Raw genomic sequence first — 13,988 nt, forward strand, 5'->3', positions numbered from 1 at the left:
GTTCAGCACAACCTACAGGAGGAGAGGCAAGGCTTGAGCGAGAAGCAGGAGTCCTGTCCTCAAATAAAAGCCTTGTCAGGACGTGTTGGGAGCTCAGGCTTTATCCTGAGCACACGGGGAGACAGGGAGTGGCATGGCAACGCGTGTGTTTCCACACCGTCCCTCTGGTGCAAGCGTGGAGAATGGCCGAGGAAGAGAGGGGACAGAGGAGGGAGGAGGAGGTGGTGGGAGAGACCTCAGGTTGGCTTGTGTCTACTTCCCACCCGCTTCCTCTGGCCTTGGCTGGCCTGGCTGTGACACCCGTGTGCGGGAGTTACGACGACGGCTACGTTTGTTAGACGTGTCCTCTGTGCCAGGTGCAGTGTGGGGCCGTGTGCATGCTGCAGCTTATCTAAGCCTCCTAAAAACCCTAGGAGGCGGGAACTCTTAACCATCTACATTTTACAGATGAGCGGACGAGGCTCAGGGAGGCCAGGTGTCTGGCCCTGGGTCCCAGCTCCTGCATGGTCACACCAGGACCTGGGCAGAGGCGCGACATATTCCAGAGTTCCTGCTTTTAGACGCAGGAGGCCTTGCCTCCCGAGAGGCCCACCCCACATACCCCGTGCTCCTCACCTCCCAAGATGACCACCCCCACATACCTCATGCACCTCACCTCCCGAGAGGGCCACCCCCCACACACCCCATGCACCTCACCTCCCGAGATGACCACCTCACACTTACTCCATGCACCTCACCTCCCGAGAGGACCACCCCACATACCCTGTGCTCCTCACCTCCCGAGATGACCACCCCACACACCCCGTGCACCTCACCTCCCGAGATGACCACCCCACACACACCTCGTGCACCCCAGTGGGCCTGCACCCGGTCAGTCCTGCAGCAGAGACCGAGAGCAGCCACGGCCAGTGGTCGTGGGCGAAGTGCTGTGGGTCCCTGTGAACAAGCTGCAGACTGCACGGAGAGGCTGTGAGCCTGTGGGAATGTGTAGACGCCCAGGGCTGCCTCACCTTGGCCTGACAGAGGAGAATTGGAGCAGGCTCTAGTGACCTCCCCCCTGCTCCCGTGGAGGGGCCTCTTGGAAGCTTCTAGAACTCCCCATCCACGGAGGAGCCGGGAAGGTACACTTCCCAGAGGCCGTTAACCCACTCCCTGCTTCACACCCTGCTTTTTCCCAGAGGGAATGCAGAGCCCCACATCTGGGCTGGGAAGGGCTGGAGGGTACCCCAAGGTGACTGGAGCACAGATAGGCTCGGGTGGGAAGGGCAGATTGTCATCTCCGATCCGCCACCCACATCTAGCCCACGGTAAGGAGCAGAGAAGTTACTCTGCTGGGAGCCAAAGTGCAGGCCTCTGATCTGGGCGCTACCACCGAGAGCGGTAGCACCTCAGTTTCCCCACTCGACAGATGGGTCCTCTGCCCCCGCTTTCTAGGCTAGCAGACCCCACAGCTCTTGCGAGCCAGCCGGCGCTCTCTCTCTCTCTCTCTCTCTCTCTCTCGTCACTGAGTAGCAGGCTGTCCCTTGGGTTGTCCTGGCCTTAGGTGGAGCGGCTGCCTGTCCACGCCAGAGGAGCACCCTGCACCCCCCACCCTCCATTCATCTGGGTTTGCTCCTGGGTTGGAAGACAGGGCTGGCTTACACCTGCAGCCAGGCACTCTGATTAATTTATGTTACATCATTTTACATTACCTGGCTCCAGGGCCTCCAACTTGACATGCAGATTTATGTAAAAGAAACCTGACATGCAAATGAGCCTGGCCTGCCACTTGTTTTAGTAACAGACAGGGTTGTATCCCTGGTGCCTCAGCCCAGCTGTTCTTCCCCAGGCCCTTCTCCCCTGCCTCATCTGCTCAGCGTCCAGACCAGGTGAGAAGTCAACTTGGCAGTGAGGTTAGAAAAAAGGAAGGAGACCAGCAGGTGACATAATCGTTACATTGCTTGACGCTCACATGTCCGACTGCAGTTTGAGTCCCAGATCCAGCAGCTTCATACTCACACTGGGCACGTGTGCGTGCGTGTCCAAGATCTTGAAAGACGGATGGAAGAGAAGGGACTGTGTGTGGCCATCTCCCGAGGGGTGATTTTTTGCTTTCTGTCTATCTCTGTGTCTCCGGTGAACACATACGCCCTATAGCAACAATCTCTCTAAAAATAAAAGGAAAGAGAAGATGGGAACAACAGTTACCATTATGGCTATGTTGCTGAACTCCCTTGTAGCCAATTGCGGTTCGCGTCCCGGACCCGGTGGCTTAAAACTCACGCAGGGCGCGTGTGCGTGCGTGCCCAAGATCCCTAGAGAATGGAGGAGAAGGGATTGCGGCGTGACCATCCCCCCTGGGGGGTGATTACTCACTTTCTGTCTCTCTGTCTCTCTCTCTTTCTGGCGAGTGCACGTGCCGTATAGCAAAAACCTCCAAAAAAAAAAAAAAGAAAAAAAGAGGAGGTTAGGGATACTCCTTCCCCAAGGAAACTTTCTGTCTTACTTGTCTAGAAAGACACAGGGAGTAGAGAGAGAGAGATACACCACAGAAGAGAGGGGCGGACAGAGAGGAAGGTGGGGCTCAGAGGGCCGGGCGGCAGGGCTGTTGAGAATATAAGTGCAGATAAGGTGGGGCAGCGAGATAGACAGACCAGTCAGAGAGGCTGAAAAGCAGAGATCGAGAGATGAGGAGACACAGAAAGAGAGGTGGGGACACAACGAGGGGGCAGCCGGGGGAGCGGGTGGATCCAAGAAAGGAACAGATTCAGGGTTGCTGCGGAGGAAGGAGTGAGGACGTGGCAGCAGCCTGGCTGCGGGGAGGGAAGTGAGGGAGGACTTGTGCTCATGACAGCTTGATGCTGGGGAGTTGGGAAGCAGGAGTCACCAGCGGAAGTGACGGGCCAGATCTGTGCAGAGAGACCCCGAGCTGCCCTCTTGGAAGCCCTGGCAGTGGCTGGGCTGCTTCGGCAGCGAGGCCGCCCACCTGGTAAACCCTCGTTTTCTGTCTGTCTGATGCACGCACACCCATGTCGAGAGACGTGCACAGCGGGTGGAAGAAAACATTCAAGACCAGGAGGCTCCAGAAAGCAAGCTCGAGGGTTTATCTGGCGCTGGACACAGCAGGGTCCGTCCTCGAGGAGAGGAGACTGGTTCTCTGCTCTCTCCCAGGGTCCAGAGGAGAGTGCACCTCAATTCTCCCATTCCTCCCACCGGCCTGTTTCAGCACCAGGATGCACCTCCACATCGTCTGAGCCAGGCTCCCACTCTCCATCCCACGGGAACAGAGGACCAGGCAGAGCTCTGAGTGTGCTCAGCCTGCACATGAAAGCGAACAAAGGAGCCGGGGCGAAGGGGAGCCCCCTGCACAGCCTGTCTAGGGAAACTACTTTCCGGGAGAGCGAGCAGGGTGTAGGCCCTGGGTGGGTGGTCTGAGGCTGCAGGGGGAGAGGGCTCAGAAAGCTCCCTGAGGCTTTTGGAAAATCTCCACTCCCCCACGTAGGCACTCCAGGGAGGGCACAGGAGGGGGCGTTTCCTAGAACCTAGGATGGCAGCACTGGAGGGGTTCTCCCATCCCCAGCCAGTTTCACCCTGTTACAGGAGAGGTAACCGTGGCCCAGAAAAGTTAGTGTGAGGGCGGGCAAGCAGGCTTTCTCTTTGACTAAGCAGCTCTGCCTGACTCTCCCCTGGCGCTGACGACTCTGTTTCTGTGATTCCCCTGAAGAGAGGGTGGTGTGTTTACTGAGACAGACGAACTTGGCACACTTCGTGGAAATCACAGGCCTGACCCCCTGTCATGTTTTACTGATCCCTAGGAAGACCCAGGGCTCAACTTGGGTCCCCTTTACCATCTCACCAGCTCGCACCTGCCAGGCGCTTGCACTGCCCTGCCCCCACCGCACTTCCAGGAGAGAAAGTCAAGGAGCTGCTGGTCCCAGTGGCCGAGTTACTGAACAGTGGCGTTGCCCCTGGCAGAGGTCTCCCTTTTCCTTTTTAATTTTTAAATTTATTTCTTCATGAGCGGGTGTGTGAGAGAGACAGAGAGGGCAAGCCAGGTACCCCCAACGGAGTTTCGATGCCAAGATCTACCCCCGGCTCTAGCCAGCCCCGGATCACGAGCACACATGCCCAGCACACTCAGGGAGGTCTCTGGACATGAACCCGGAACCTTTTCATGTGGGTCAGCCTCGCAGACTGTCACGTTTTACCAACTATGGATGTTGGCCCCAGCAGCGCTCTCTAAGGTGTAGTCAGGGAATCCAGGTCACCGCTAGACCCCACCCTCCCCCAGCACACAGTCTAGAAGCAAGGGCCAGCCGAGACCCGCCCGGTCTGCTCTCTCCAGCAGAGCTCAGCTGGCTCCGCTCTGGCCCAGTCCTTTGGGTCACTCCGGGCAGTTTCAAGGTTCCCTTCACCTCTCACCCAGTGGTTCTTAACCTCTTGGGGTAAGAGATCCTCTGGAGACCATGGTCAGCACCATGGAGGTTCTCTCTGCAGTAATGCCAGACCCACAGTACCTCACACGCAGTAACAGGAGACTCACAGATCCCCGAAGCTCCCAGCCCAAGACAGACCTGAGCTCCTCTGGCATCTTCCGGTTTTGGGGAGCCAGCGTCTATATGTGGTGGCCCCAGGACCTGCCACCTCAGAGGGAAGTTACCTGATAAGGTGTCCCTGCAGGACACTTTGCCCTGGATGCCTTCTTTCTTTTTTCTGCCTCAGAGGTTCCTTCCTGAACAGCCACTTCTTTCACGTTGAGGTCCGATCTAAGCCACCCCTCCCCAGTTACACATGGAGGCAAGCTCAGATGAGCCACCGTCCACCCTCTCCTATCTCCTTTGCAAGTGTTCTCTGTCCCCGCCCAGCCCTCCCACTCAGTCCCTGAGCCTGAAGTGTGCTCCATCTCAAGGCCGGGCTCAACCGAGCTCCAGGTCCAGGGGGCACCAGAAGATGAGCAGAGGGACTGGAGGTTGGCAAGTCTCTTCTCATTGGACAGCCATGTTCTCAGAAGAGGGCCTCTGAGGGCATGAGTGGGTGGGAGGAGCAGAGAAGCTGGGAGAGAAGCAGGGGCAGGGTGGGAGCAGCCAGGTGGGGCCAGACCCTGCGCACTGCCCTGCCCCATCTGCACTGCTCTCCCAGAAGCCAGGGCTAGAGGAAACGTGGGCTCCAAGCTCTGGGCTGGCTGGAGATGTTGAGAGGCCTCTGTGTGCGGGGGATCCTGGGAGGGCTGTAGTCCCGGCGAGGCCAGGCAGGGCAGAAGCATGGGACGTTCTGTGCGGAAGGCCCAGGCCTTGGGGTGGGCCACGGCTCAGGAGAGTGAGAGCGGCCTCCTTGCCAGAGAGGGGTCTGGCTAGCCCAGGGTGGGCCAGGCATCCAAAGTGCCTCGGATGGAGAAAGCTGCTTAATCTCCCCCTGGAAATCAGGAAGTTGGAACCCACACGGCTGATTACGGGGCCAGAGGAGTGATTTCAGAGGAAAGATTAAAAGAATTAAAGTCAGCACGGGAGGGAGTGGCTGAAAGGGAGCGAGGGCCAAGTGGGGACTGCAAACCTCTGCACCCTGAGCCTGGCCAGGGGCCTTGCAGAGATGGGGGTCTGTGAGGTGGGAGGGAATACCTCGAGAGAGCTCTGAGCGATGCAAGAGGCCAGCAACGGAGCTGAATCCTGGCCTCACGTGCAGGCAGAGCAGTTACTGGGGCTGAGGGAGTGCTCTGTGTGCCTACAGGGGGCTGGGCTGGGTCCTTTCCACTGTCCCTCTCGAGCCCAACCCTCGGGCTACGCAGGAGAGAAGGTCAGTGTGTGTGGTGGATGGGTTTTCATTAGCAGAGTGCACAGAGGCCAACCTGGGGCTGAGGGACGGGGATAGGGGCTATTGTCCCACGAGACCTTAGGTTGAAAGACAAGGGCAGTCCTGGTAATGGCCTTGTCTTGCCCCAGGTTTAAATAGGAGGACAGCGGGGGCCCAGGCAGAGGTTCTGGGGATTTCTCTGCTCTGCTGTGTGCTTTAGTCACACACGTGCACATGTGCACACACACACACACATGCACTCACACACACACCGCTCAACCGTGCCTGCTTGCTCTCATGTTCTCTCTCTCTCTCTCACACACACACTTAAACATACATTTAAATAACTTGCAGACGTATATTAGCAAAAACATTCCATCTGGGCTGGGATTTCTCTCATTGCTTTGAATTCCCCTGAGTCTTAACTTGAAAAAAAAAATAGGAAGAGGCAAAGATTTGACTAATGTTGGGTTAGGTTTTTTTTTATTTGGTAATGTTGGGTTTAGTTTTTTTTTTTTTTTTTTTTTTTACCCCTTTCTTTCTTGGTTACTGACTGCCAAGAATTTATGTTTGTAAAAGGGAAAGAATTAACTGTGTTGATTAAGAGGCAAACTCCCTGGAAATGTTCTTTCTTAACCCTTTGATGCCCTCTCAGTGAGAGATATGGGGGGGTTCTCTGGCATGGGGCTCGACATCCATGGGCTGGAGGCCCAGAACCTTCCAAGGGGCTGCTTCTCCCCATAGAGAACGTAAGAAGCAGAGGCCGGCTGGGCCCGTCTGGCACGCGAGTGTGTGTGTTTCTGAGCAGATGTGTAGTAAGTGGTGTGAGTGTGAGCGTGAATACTGAATCCCGGTGTGGGAGAGGGGTGTGTGTGAGCGTGGTGACTGAACATGCGTGTCCCTCCACAGATGTGGGGTATGCTGGCAGTCTCACGGCCTGCTGGCTGCACAGGAAAACCCCTGGAAGGCGAGGAGACCTTCACCTTGACCAAATCAGCAATTAGCGGGACCCAATTTGGCAAGAGCTTAGCACAAAGCAGGTAAGCAAGGCGCGGGGAGGCTTTAGCCAGGAAGCAGGCTCTCTCCCGCTGTCTAGCAGCTGTCACCTCTACCAGAGTCACCACAACCACGCTAACCCCGGACAGCAGTCGGCACTCTCGCGTGGGGAGCGTGGCATGGGGGTGGGCTTTTCCTCTTCCCTGCCCAGGCTGAGCCTCACGTACAGTTTCTTCTCCCCTTTGTCAGCTGCCCTGCCCCTCAGGAAGAAGGCTCCCACGCATGGCTGCCATCCGAGAGGCTGACGCCTCTGCAACGGGGACCTTCTAGAGCAGGGGCTGAGGGATCTGACTGAGGAAGGGGCGCCAGGGGAAGAAAGAGAAGAGAAAAGCTTGCTGGAGGTCTTGGGCTTCCTGGGTACACATCCAGCCATACTGAACTATTTTTTGGTTTTTGGAGGGGGAAAATTTTTTGCTATCGGGCACATGCACTTGCCAGAGAAACAGCCAGAAATCCCCCCCCCCCCCCCAGAGGAACCCCCCCCCCCCCCCCGAGGATGCCCGTGCTGCAGTCTCCTCCTGGGATCTTGAGCACACACTCAAGCACGCCCTGCATGAGCTTGAAGCCACTGGGTCCGGGACTCAAACCATGGGCAGCCATGTGAGTCCAGTGACATAACTATTCTGCCATCTACTGGCCCCATCCTGAACTACCTGCATTCGTGAGCCCCATGCTCAGCCTCCTCCTCGACTGCACAGGCTGTTTGCCACCACCAGGAAGGACCTTCTGTTTCTGCTCTGGTTCTGAGAGACCACCTCTTCAACGCCCCTCCTTCCATTGCTCCCTGGGGGTAGGCTTAGTCCTCCCCACTCTCCCTCTCCTCCAGGCCTGGGAGCTCCAGCCCCAAACCTTCTGGTTAAGCAGAAAAGAAGGGCTAGAAATGAGGACAGGGGCAGTAAGTCTTCCTTCTCCTCACGCCTAATTTCTGACGTGACAACACCCGGCCACGGGCGCTGCCCACATACGACTCTCTGTGTACCCCTCTCTCCTCCCCGCTCGGTCTTGGACACCTCGAGGGTGGAGACACAGGCTTTTTCACCCCCAGTGTCCGGCAAGCAGCATGGCTTAACGAGTGCTTGCTGAGGTGGGAGGCCCTCGGCGGCCGGAAGCAGCATTCGTCACTTTCCGTGCTGCTGTGTGCAGACCCCCCGGGATGCTGCTCATGAACCCCGAGATTAGCCACACATGTATTCGATGTTCTCGATTTTCTGCAAGATCCTCAGGGTAAGAATTCAGAGTTGGTCATCCTCCGAGCCTAGCACAGCATCAGACAAATAGTAAATGCCCCATACATGTTGAGTGAAGACCCGGCGCCTGCTGAATACCCAGGAACACACAGAGTCAGCTACTGTGGCTGCCAGGCACTGAAGGCTGCAGAGCAGAGACTGGGCCATCACTGCCAGGTCGAGAGGCGGGAAGAGAGATTCCCTGAGCACCTACTGTGTGCCGGCTCTGTCCCAGGACTGCCCAGACATCTGGTGTTCACTATTCCACTCTCTTCTTGCCTCTGTCTTCCGAGGAAGCGGCACGTACTCAGCTGGCTCAGTCTTAGGAAATGGCGACTAAGAGAGGCTCAGTGGCTTGCCCAGCGTCACCTAGCTGGCATGGGCTAAGCTGGGATTCAAACCCAGCCTCGTCCGATCCTAGGGCTTCTGCCTCTCCCACCACGCTGTGTCTCATGAAGGACGCAGATGCTGACCAGGGCGTGAAAGGTCAGAGGGACAGGACTCTGCAGAGAGGGATCACAAGCCCAGGCAGGTGGAGAGAACTGAGGGTTCCCAGGAAGGATGAAAGCCAGCTCTCTGGATCCCCGAGCTTACAGAAGCTTCTGTGTGACCAGGAAGCAAGGGGAAAACCAGCTTGACATGGGACAGTGCAACCGTGGAGGGAGGCAGGAGAGCAGAGAGCCGTCAAGGGAGGCCTCTTGAAAGAGACCTTAAGCCCAGTCTTGGCAGGGGGTGGGATTTCCAGAAGAAGCCAGCACAGACACAGCGCTCCCTGGGCTAAGTGCTGCGCTAAGACGGACTACCTTTCGTTGTTAAGGCAAGGCTGAAGGGACGCCTCTGTTACCCGCAGATACAGATGGGGAAGGAGGAGCCCAAGGGCACGAGACAGGCTAGTGGGGGTCGAAAGGTCTAGTCCCTGAGTCTGTTCTAGTGTGGTTCTAGCGTCCAGTTCTTGGTGTGGCGCCTGCAATCACCACTCCGAGGAGTGTGGCATAACTCAGCCTCGGGGCGCTGGGAGAGGGAAGGGGGCTCCTCCAGACGTGCTGGGGAAGGGCGCAACCGCCAAGTTGGGAGTTGAGGAGGTGCGGCTCCCACACTTTGTCCTGTCTCTGTTTTTTCGAGGAATGAGGAACCGAGGAAACGCTCTGAACCATGTTCAAGAAACACGTCTTCCTGCCTTGGGAACGTCGGGTCTGTCTTCCCCGGGACGTCCTACACCTTCCCACCACTGCAGGGCGGGCTTCTGCCACCAGGACCACCACCCCAGCAGGAAGTCGCCTTAAACACTCCCTCCAACAACCCTTTACTTGGGCACAGTCACCAAGCCTTGGTGATACACAGCCATGGGGCCCGCCTCACGTCAGCCCCGTAAGGCGGGCAGTTCCGAGGTTCTTAGACCCGTTTCACAGAGGAAGATGAGAGACGCGTCGTGACTTACCAGTCAGACGGCTGGGAGTCACATGGCCTACACTTAGCGTTCCAGGCAGTGGGATCAGAAGGTAGCCAGGATGGGGGACGGGACGGGGCGGGGTCCGGGTTGATGTAGCCGAGGATTGGAAAGATTTGGCTGAGTGATCGCAGCTCCTCTGTGCCCAGAAAGTCCCACTTTGAGTCACCTGCCTCTCCCCGCCAAGACAGCAGCACCTGCCCCGCTGGGCCCTGCTGAATCATCTCCCTTTTGCTGCTTCCGCAAGGTACTCTCAGTCAGGCCCTCTTTCTGGCTTTCGTAGGCTCTGACTCAAGGTTCGTTTCAGGTAGGCAGTATCTGTGGAAGCTTCTGGTGTAGGGCCTACGTCTAAGTAAGAGGAGGCGTTTGGGAGTTACTGTGAAAGAGCAGCACCCTGAACAGCATCTGACCTCGGAGGAAAGAGGTACACAGGTCTACGGTGGCAGTGGTAATACCCAGTTACATAACCAGGCCAACAATTAGAACTTGCGTGTCTGTAGCACCTGTTTCCAAAGGCCTTTAAGCATTTTCAAGTTTATTAGGCTATTCGAGCTAATAAAAATCCCACAAATGGGTGGTGATGGTTATTATTCCCATTTTATGGATGAGAAAACTGAGGCCCAGAACAATGTAAGTGGTTTGCCCAAGGCCTTCCAGCAAGGGAGCAGGGAAGTGGGCCTGGACCTGTCCTATTTCTTGAAGTCTCTAGATGTTTCGTGTGTGGGACTCCCTCTTGGTTTCTACATTCCTGGGAGGTAAGGTGTGGACAGAGGAGGTGGCTGGGAGCAGACTCAGAATTTTTCTGCACGAGGTCACTCAGAGACCGTGAGTCAAGCACCCTTATTTTAAGGTCAGTTTCCTCTTCGACTTCCCCAGACAACTGCTGGGAGCGCGCGCTCTTGCGAACCATTCTCAGATCAGGAGCGGAGGGTTTTTGCACAGTGGCTGCTGAAGGTTTTATTTAATAGGAGTGCTGATCTGAAAGAGGTCAGTGTTTTTGTCCTGGGATTCCTGCTTCCTGGTCACCATGTCCCCAGGCAGCAGTGGGGTCCTCCCTCTAGCCCGGATTCTTACTACAGCCTCCTCGCTGGTCCCTGACTGCAGCATCCTCCCCGATCGATCTTCTCCATGACCACCCTCTCCATGGCTCATCGATCTTCCTAAGGCCCCCCGCCCGCTCCCACACACACACACATACACACCTCTTGGAAATTGACAGCGGAATCATTCTTTCCAGCCTCATCTTGGCACTCAAGGCCCCACCCCATCAAGTCCATACGACTGTCTCACCCTTGACTCCTCCCCCTTGTCCTCCTCGACCAAACGCTGTCTTCAGCAAGGCTGGAGGACTTGCCTGGACATGCTCTTTGTTGCCCCAACACTACAGTTCACTGCCATATTATTTCCTTCATCTACAAATCTATACCCACATTCTCGCCTCCTGAAATTCTCTCCATCCTTCCAAGCCAGTGGTGTGACCTTCTTCATGGAGTTCTCCTCGATTCCACCACCAGGAAATGATCTCTCCCTCCTGGGAAGTCTCATAGCACTGGGTGTAGAGGCATCTATACAAGCAGTTCTCGGCTGTGGCCATGGTGTAAAGCTCAGGATATTTGTCAAGCTACGATTTCAGAAGTCTGCAGTAGCAGGTGTGTGCATGGGTGTGTGTGTGTGTGTTAGTATGAAGAGTGAGCACAGCTACACAGAACACCTGTATACCAGGAAAGGGTAGAACCCCTATTGGGTTTGGAGTGTGTCAATCATTTCTGCTCTGCCAATGAACAGAGAGCCAGGCATCTCTCTCAAAGGAGTGAGAAGACTCACGATAAAATCTGTAAACACGCTTGGAGGAAGACAGGATAGAAGGAAAGAGGAAGGGAACGCGTGCTTATGACTCATCTGCTACATTCCAGGCTCCGCATTAGAGAAGTTTCGCTGCTCACTTAGCCCTCACAACCTCTCTGAGAGGTCAGAATCAGTGGCCCATTTCGCGGATGAGTACTGTCGCAGGCCCGGTTCCTCCCTGAGGAAGACCTGGGAGCATATTACTCGGGGAGTGGTGGAAGCAGGACTGGGCGGGTCCAATGGCCTCCGCTGTCCCGTGGGGTGTGCCGAAGCTTTGGTGGCCCTCTCAGTGATGTTGCCCCCTGGAGGAAATGGGACCGTGTCCTTGTGCCCCAGGGACAGGGACATAACTTGGGCAAGATGGCTGTCTTCTGCCGAGGAAGCTCCTGGGAAGACAGTCCCCACACTGCTGATCAGAGGACTGCCTGCCTGTCCAGGCACTGCCAGCACGTGACCGGCCTGTGGTTGAACTCAGCCTGCATGGTCGCAGAGCCCACCGGCTTTGTCCTGAGATGCTGAGTGACTTCCAGCCCACCTCGGCGTCAGCCTGGTCTCTCAGTGCTCAAGACGCATTGTCAGATGTGGATGAAAGACCAGGACAGGAGATCGGTCTTCCCTTTTCTGAAATATCTCAGGTAGATCTTATATCAAATAATAGCAAGGAGAAGGAAGATAAGGATCCTCTGGTTGCTGGTATTTTCTGGTTCCTAGGCCCTTCTGGAAACGTTGAGGGTGTGATCTAAGTGTGGCATTCAGAATACGTAACTGCTGCTTAAACGCCCAGGACCCACAGTAGAGACTGGCAATATGGCGCATGGGCATCTAACTGAAAGCGGAACTGGTGGGCTCCAAACGAGGCTCCCCTCAAGCCCCACGTGCCAAGGAAGAATCCCCGAAAGGCTTCAGAAGGCACAGCTGAGAGAGGCCGGTCTCCTGATCACACTGAACGTCGGGCTGGCATCGGGGATGGAGGTGGTGATGGAGGCCCCAGCCTCTCCTCAGAGCAGGCATTGCAGGCTAGCTCTATATCCCCCTCGCAGGAATGTTTGCTACCTGGAATCTGCACGTCTCTGCGCATGGCCCCAGCCTCACTGCTTTGTGCCTCAGTGTCCTCAGTTATAAGATGAGCGTTTTCTAAGCCCTGGTTCTCCCTGCAAGAGGGGAAGTTGGTGAAGGCCCTGAGAAGGGGTGAGCGAGCCAGGCCAGGGCCTCCTCCCGACTCTAAGCAGGGCAGCTGCCCTCATATTTGTTTATGCCTCCATACGGTTTCACTTAAACCCAGCATTCCTCAGCTAAAACAAAGCTTGGGAACCAGCGGGTGCATATGATACCCGAGGTCCCTTACGCAGAGCTCCGACATGCTTGGCTGTGGGTGAGCAAATTGGTGAACGAACGAGTGAAGGAATGAACTGTGTGCCCTGCTAACACAGGCCAGTCCCCGGCCACACCTGTCCTTGGCGCGCTTGGCCAGCTGTCCTGGGAATATGGGAATTCACACAGGGATAGGTCAGACTCTACCCCCGTGAAGCCAGCTGTAGGATTCTCTCTGCACCGCCACTGTTGAGCCCTCCTCCCGTCAGGCGTCTCACATGGCGCCAGGTCTGAACTGGAAGGTCACCAGCGGCCAGTCCTCTCGCATTGCCTCCTTCGACTCTCCCACTCCGTTGACTCAGCTGCAGATCCTGGCAACAGCAGCCCGAGTCACTGGCAGGTTTGACAGAGGAATCACTGGGTTTTGTCGGTGTGTGTTCCGGGCGCGGCACCAGGTCTGGCTGGCTTTAGTTCCCTTCCCCCTCAGGGAACGGGCTCCCAGCTCCCCTCCTCACTCCTTCCTTATTATGTCCTCCCTTCATCCCTGTCAGGCAGTGGTTCTCAGCTTTGACACATCAGAATTGCGTAGGGAGACTAAAGAACGACTGATGCTCAGAGATTTCAATTTCTTGTTTTGGGTGTGGCTTAAGCAGTAGGGGTTCTAAGCCCTTCCCAGGGTTTAGAAGCCAGGAAGGGATAGAACACCTATTGGGTTTGGAGCATGTCAATCATTTCTGCTCTGCCAATGAACAGAGCCAGGCATCTCTCCCAGTCACTTGCAGTCAAGGTGGAGAACCCCTCAGCGGGTTCTTAGCCCTGGGATTCAGATATGCCTGCTGGGCGTGGTGAGTGTGAGGCACAGACACCTCTCAGCAGTGGGAGAGAAGAGAGAGAAGTGCAGAGATGGACCCCCCTCCACTGTCCTCCCCACCGCCCTGTGAGGCTCAGAGAGGTCAGTCTGTGGGGTGTGCAGGTGACAGGTGTGACAGCAGAGAAGGACACATCAAGGGCACCAGGCCAGCAGCAGAACATGCTGCCGTTTGGGTAGCTGCGGGAGACAGCGCCCTGGACCTGGGCAGCGGCATCTTCATGGGGCACGCCGGCAGCAAAGCCCACCCCTGGGTGACTGTGGGTGGTACAGCACTGACGAGCAGGACAAGGTGGGAGGGGGACATGGTAAGGCACAGCCTCTCACATGACGGTCCTAGACATGAACACGTGGGGCACTCCCTGGGGTCCACCAATGACAGAGAGCCCTTGGCAGGTGGGAGCAAGCACAATGAAATCTGGTCACTTCATCGATAGGAACCCACCTGGACTTGATGAGACGGCGAGGT

The 13,988-nt window shown here is 56.3% G+C and overlaps 1 long non-coding RNA gene across 1 annotated transcript in view; it reads left to right on the forward strand.

Moving 5' to 3' along the window:
* Positions 1 to 10,002, forward strand: part of LOC114010086 (uncharacterized) — a 10,268-nt gene extending 266 nt beyond the window's left edge. Inside the window, exons 2-3 of the long non-coding RNA XR_003551474.1 lie at positions 6,676 to 6,806; positions 9,171 to 10,002. This is a non-coding gene — a long non-coding RNA (uncharacterized LOC114010086). The remainder of the gene's footprint in view (positions 1 to 6,675; positions 6,807 to 9,170) is intronic.
* The last annotated feature ends 3,986 nt before the right edge of the window (positions 10,003 to 13,988 follow it).

This window comes from Tupaia chinensis, unplaced genomic scaffold (assembly GCF_000334495.1).
Source record: "Tupaia chinensis unplaced genomic scaffold, TupChi_1.0 Scaffold000708_1, whole genome shotgun sequence".
NCBI lineage: Eukaryota > Metazoa > Chordata > Mammalia > Scandentia > Tupaiidae > Tupaia > Tupaia belangeri.